Below are 6,191 nucleotides of genomic sequence, written 5' to 3'. Positions count from 1 at the left end.
TAAAAAATCCACCATCACACCCATTAAGAACAGTAGAGAATGACAACTGGAGGGAGACAAAATCCAGGGTAAGTGAAACCTCCCTGTGTTGTAAATAATGGGACACTAATGTATTAAAAGTTGTTAATATTCCCACCAGCAATATCTCATACAGAGGACATGAATAGCTAGAGGCAAGAAAAGCCAGGAGATGATAAACATAATGGGAAGGGACATGAAAAATAAGAGAAAAGGTTATCACTCATAGAAGAAGAAACTAGCCAAATGTGAAGTATAATCCAACCAAGCAAAGTGGAAGTTTACTAGGGGAAATGAAATCCTATGCCAAGAAAAGATATTGACAAGTGTTTTAAAAAAGGGCAGTAAGAGTGAAATAATAATGAACAGACCATACAGAACAAAGGAGACAATCTGGGTTGGAGTGACTGGAAGAAAGGGTGGAGATTAGGGAAATCCTGGGTGCAAATTATCATTGTTCAATTAGCTTTCTTTTGCTACATATGGAGACAAAAAATAATGAGATTATGATTCCAGACTTCAAAAGCCAAATCTTGAAGGGATGAGACAAGAATTATCTATTGTGACTTGGTCAACTGAATCAAATGAAGATACTGATCAAAAGTGTAAACTTTGAAAATCAATTCTTAAACATTCAAGATAGATCTATTCCTTACAGAGAAAAAAAAAAGAGTAGCTACAAGGATAAAATTAAAGAGAAGCATTAAGAATTTAAGAAGTTTAAACTAGCTGTTATGATGAGAGATTTAGATAATTATAGAACTTCAAGGTAGTTGGTCAAATGGGAAATTAGTAAATCTAAAAAACTATGGAAAAAGGTTGACTGAAAATCGTAAAATTAATAGTAAGGGTTTCTTTACATACATTAAGTGTAAGCAAAATGGGAGTTGGATCTTTGAGGGATGATACAGAAAGGCTCATATCTTATGATTATAAAATGATTGAGTTACTAAATTCTACTTTTTCTTCAATTTTGCTAACAAAAATTTAAGCAATATTCCTCATCCTAAAAAGTTGCTAGATGAAAATAAGATCAAACAAAATGATGCATTAATTCTGAGGCTGTTAAGAAAAAACTGGGAAGTTCAAAGAATGAGAAAGCTGCTTTTGGGCTTGATACCATATCCACAGAGATTATGAAGAAGGTTAAGGACTGGATATATAAGCCACTTGCCACCATTACTTTTCATAAGTCCTTGAACAATGAGCAGGTGATAGGTGATTGGAAGTTGGCTAAGTTACTCCTCTTTTCAAGGGAGATGATAAAACTGTCCAGTATTTATAGACCATTTAGTCTTACATCAGTTGTTGGAAAAAAATTTTAAAAACGCTTTGCAACGTCATTTAACAAAGTTTAAAATTTTGTTCGATAGTCAGCACGATTTCATTAGAATAAATATTAGCCTTACTAATATTTTGACATTCTTTCAAAAGGTTACTGATTATGTAGGTGAGGGTGTGTGGATTTGTGTATCTGGATTTTCAGTAAGCATTTTACAAAGTGCCAAGTAAAAGAATTGTTAAAAAGTTTTCTGTAGGTGGGGGGTAGGTAGGTTGGCTTACTGGACAGAAAACTGGCTGAATTGATAAAAACAGAGTGTTGTTCTAAATGGAGTTCAGTCAAACTGGATTTATGTCACAAGTGGGGTACCTCAGAACTCAATGTTTGGACCTTTACTTGTTTTGACATAGATGAATGAATGGTCAATAAATCATCTAAATTTGTTGATGATATTAAAGTTTTGGTTGTTGCTGGCTGTGATGGGGATGCTGTTACCTCACAAAATAATTAACATTATTGGGTGAGTTTGACAAATAAATGGCACATGGCTTTTATTTACAGTAGTGCAAGGTAATGCATGTGACGTATCATAATTTGAATTTTGAGTATAATTTTGATGAGAATAACCTTACCAATGTTATGGAAGAAAAGGATCTTGGTATTCTAGTTGATCAATTTCTTAAGCTAACCAAACAATGTGCCATTGCTAGAGGCAAGGCAAATAGAATTTTAGGTTGTATTTACAGAAATATTGAATACATGTCTAAATAGGTTATAATTTTATTGTATAGCCTGATTAAACCACATTTGGATTATTATGTGCAGTCTTGAGCTTCTTATCTTAGGAAGGACACTGAATTACTGGAAAGGGTTCAGTGTAGGACAACTAGGATGATACCAGGGATGGAAATGTCATCATATGAGGCCAGGAGAAGATCTCTGGAATTTTCTCTTGAAAAAAGAATAGTTAGAGGGATCTGATTGAGGTGTTTAAGATTGTTCAGGGAATTCATAATATTTGTGCATCATCTTTTTTCATACTTAATGGTGAAAGTGGTTAGACTAGGGGCCACAAATATAATTTTTGGGTGGGTAGGAGTCATCTTCAACTAAAACAGCTTTCAAATTTGATGATGAGGAACCCAGTTTGAGATTAATAATCCTTGGAGATGGCTTGAATGGGTAATGAAAAAAAACACCTTTATTTTTCTAACAGGGTGATTGATCTTTGGAATGGGTTATCTTCAGATGTGATGGATGCAGTTAATTTAAGGGTATTTATGATAAACATGTGAATAATAAGGGCTGACTTTGATTGTTTTATTTTAAGGTTCAGTTGATGGGATGGCCTAATAATATATATATATATATATATATATATACACACATATAAATATATATGTATGTAGAGATACTACAGAATGACTTGGAATAATTGGTAAGTTTCTATAAAGATGGAAATCTACTCAACTGCATGAGTAGAAAATGATCTCAGAAAAATGGAGGATAAGTTACTCAAGTCATGTAAGAAGTGCTCTGTTGCTAGTAGTGAGGTTAATACCTTTATGGTCCTACTGATTACATGGTAAAACTGTAATTATCACTCTACACAAATCACTAGTTAGGTCTCATTTGGAACAGTGTGAACGGTCTTTACCTAAGAAGGGATACTGACTTATTGGAAAGGGTTCAGAGGAGTGCTACTAGGATGATTCTGAAGATGGGTTATCTTGCAAAGATAAGTTATGCTAAGTTATTTTATTTTGAACAAAGAAAGATAAGAAGTGATATTACCGAAGTTTACAAGATTATCTTGGGGATAAACAGAATGAAGGTCTTTTCTTTGTGCTATATTCTGAAGATAGCAGAGCAACAGGACACAAATTTAAGATTTGGAAAAAACAGGCTTGTTTTCATTTAAAGCATTTTGTTACTTTAATAGGATGATAATTTACTTTTGGGATGAGTTGCTTTCAACAGTAGAGGAGGTCAGTACTTTATATGAGTTTATTTAAGAAGGTAATTTATAACTTCCTACAAAGAAAATTGATAGTTAATAAAGGGTGGGTTTAAATGTTTTACTTTTCATAAGGGTGGGTGTGCATGGAGAGCCTTGAAGGGCCATTTGTCATTTTTATGTTATGTTAAATTGCCAATGCACTTATTACATGGTCATAGAGACTGAATCACAAAAGTTTGCAATTGAGAAGTCTTCCACACTAATTTTGTTTGTAGGAAAAGAAAATGAACTAATGTTAATAATTTTTCATGTAATATTGTACAAACTGACTTGTAAACTAAGTCTTAGGTCTATACTTTGCCAGTTTTATAAGTTTTTATGTTATATTCCAAAAAAAAAAAAGAGAGAGAGATTGGAGATATTATTTCAAAAACAAATGTGAAAAACACTTGTTTTAATTGCAAGGTTTTCAGAATAAATTGATATGTTCCTCAACAGTCAAAGTTCATGGTGTTTGAACAACGATTTATTTAGTCTACAAGTACAATGTGTTTGATGTCAGAATGTAAATTATTAGGTACCAAGACTGTATTTTCTGTTAATTTATATTATAATCAACTTTAATGTTGCTTTTATTTTATTAATGTTCATTTTTCAAACTTTAAAGTGGCTAACTAATCCGGCAACTTAATCTTCAGTCCAGAGAATAATGTAAGAGATAAGAGTAAGGAATGTAAGTGAGGATATGTGAGGTGAAAAGGATAATTCTTAAGTTTCAAAATTCAAGGAATCACGATACTAAAATTATTTGAAACATTATAAAGATACTGGCACCCTAAAACCTATTATTTTGGCCTATATGTAATTTTAATATTCATAGTATAAAGTTACTACTCAGCTTACCAAATTATCAATACTAGTATTTTAAAAGTCTACAACTTACAAGTACAAACTAAATACTTAAAAATAAAAGGGCCGTCGCCGTCTATCAAACCTCTTCCTTAAACTTAAATTTAAAAGTTTAAGTTCTAGAAGAAATTTTTTTAAATTACTTTTAAACAAAAACTACCTTAACATGCCTGCTATTTCAATACCATAATATTTCTGTTGAATGTTCAATTATATTTCATTTTGTCACACAATCAGTACCATTTCATACTCATAGTACCCCATACTATAGTGGCAATAGCAACAAACTCTTACAATGTCAGTACTGTCACTGAAACTTAGGCCTAATTTAACAAAATCAGTATAAAAAAAGTCGTCTGCTCATTTTTGTGACACAGCTCATCTGAGAGGGCGTCACCGTCTACTATCATTGATTTCATTTAACCTAATGTGTTTCTTTCTTGTTAAGTCCAAAGTTACGCAATGGATTATCTGTTCTCTTCGCACCGAGAATATCGAAACTGATATTTTTCGTTATAAGCCCTCACACTTGTCGTTGAACCACTGAATTGATTGTTTTGAATTTCGCGCAAAGTTACACGAGGGTTATTTGCACTAGCCGTCCTTAATTTACCAGTGAAAGACGAGAGGGAAGAGAGCTAGTCATCACCACCCACCGCCAACTCTTGAGCTACTCCTTTATCAATGAATAGTTGGATTGACCGTCACATTATAACGCCCCCACGGCTGAAAGGGCGAGCATGTTTGGTGGGACCGGGATTCGAATCTGCAGATCCTCAGAATGCGAGTCAAGCGCTTTAACCACCTAGCCAGAACTATCGGGAAGGTCATTTAATTAAGCTATCAGAATCTTTCATGTTCTAATTTAAAGTTGTTAATCTAGTAGGAGATTACTAGATATAGGGTAGGCTGGTATATATATAAGAGGGTGACAACGTAACGGAATAATGTGTGTGTGTGGGTAGTGAGTAATTGATCTGCAGTGAGAAAGTATTGTTGAAGTAGAGCTCGTGAGACGTGAACTATAGTTTGTTATAGCGCGACTGTTGAAGTTGAGTGTATCGTAAAGTTGTATTCGGAAAGAATAAACTAGTTTTATTAAGTAAGGACTTGTGTCGCTAAAGTTTTGTCGGAACGAAGTTACGGAAGATCAATTAACAAACGGAGACGTAACAGTTATAAATAGTAAATAAATAAGGTGTTAAATAACAAATCTCTATGAAGTTGCAAATATTTAAATTTTTATATTTAAATATAAATAAATTTAATAAATAAATAATAAATAAATTTAAATATTTAGAACAAATAAATATTACTGCTAATAGAAATCCCTGTGAAGGTGCAAATCCTTATTTTGGCAGTTTCTATATCTTGCTAGCAGGAGATTCGAATCTGCGACCCTCAGATTGTGAGTCAAGCGCTGGCTGTGGGTGTGCTATATGAGTGATAGTTCAAATCCCACTATTAGATCAGACAAAAGCAGCCTAAGAGTTGATGATGAGTACTGTTGACTAACTGCCTTCCCTCTGGTCTATCTGACTAAAATTAGGAACAGATAAATTATGAAAAAAAAAATCATTGTCAAAAATACAAAAACAATCTTCATAAAACATTTGATATTCAAATATTTTCAAAAGAGTTCAAAAATTAGTAACTGTGCATCTATCAACATGTCCTTTTATGCTGTGTGTAATATTAAATTATCATACTTTATATTATAAAAATATATTACACTTAAGAAACTCACTATTAGTGAATCTAATAAAAATGATTAGGTTTTAGTAATATGTTTTTACCAAATTAGATACATTAAATACTCTAAATAATTAAAAACGAAAATAAATTACTCACATCCTTCTTAACGTTAGGGATAATGGAATTGAATTTGAAAATGATATAGAATTGTGCTAGTTCTCCAGAAAATATCTGAATCCACAGTAGTTTTAGTTGTTTTCATATATTCATACGTCAATTAAGCCGAAGATGATAAATTTGGACGATTCCAAACCCTTTCTTCAGAAG

At 32.5% G+C, this 6,191-nt stretch overlaps 1 protein-coding gene across 4 annotated transcripts in view; it reads right to left on the bottom strand.

Moving 5' to 3' along the window:
* LOC106467540 (cilia- and flagella-associated protein 99-like) overlaps window positions 1-4,551 on the bottom strand; it is a 72,723-nt gene extending 68,172 nt beyond the window's left edge. For 2 of the 4 annotated variants that reach the window (XM_022395736.1, XM_022395738.1), the window contains exon 1: window positions 4,330-4,551. The gene's annotated coding sequence lies outside the window, so the exon portion shown is untranslated. The remainder of the gene's footprint in view (window positions 1-4,329) is intronic. The other 2 variants (XM_022395737.1, XM_022395739.1) reach the window with 2 other exon arrangements.
* Between the last annotated feature and the right edge of the window lie 1,640 nt (window positions 4,552-6,191).

The sequence above is a fragment of the Limulus polyphemus genome, unplaced genomic scaffold (genome assembly GCF_000517525.1).
Source record: "Limulus polyphemus unplaced genomic scaffold, Limulus_polyphemus-2.1.2 Scaffold2653, whole genome shotgun sequence".
NCBI classification, from domain to species: Eukaryota; Metazoa; Arthropoda; class Merostomata; order Xiphosura; family Limulidae; genus Limulus; species Limulus polyphemus.
This window is presented reverse-complemented; position numbering and strand designations above follow the sequence as displayed.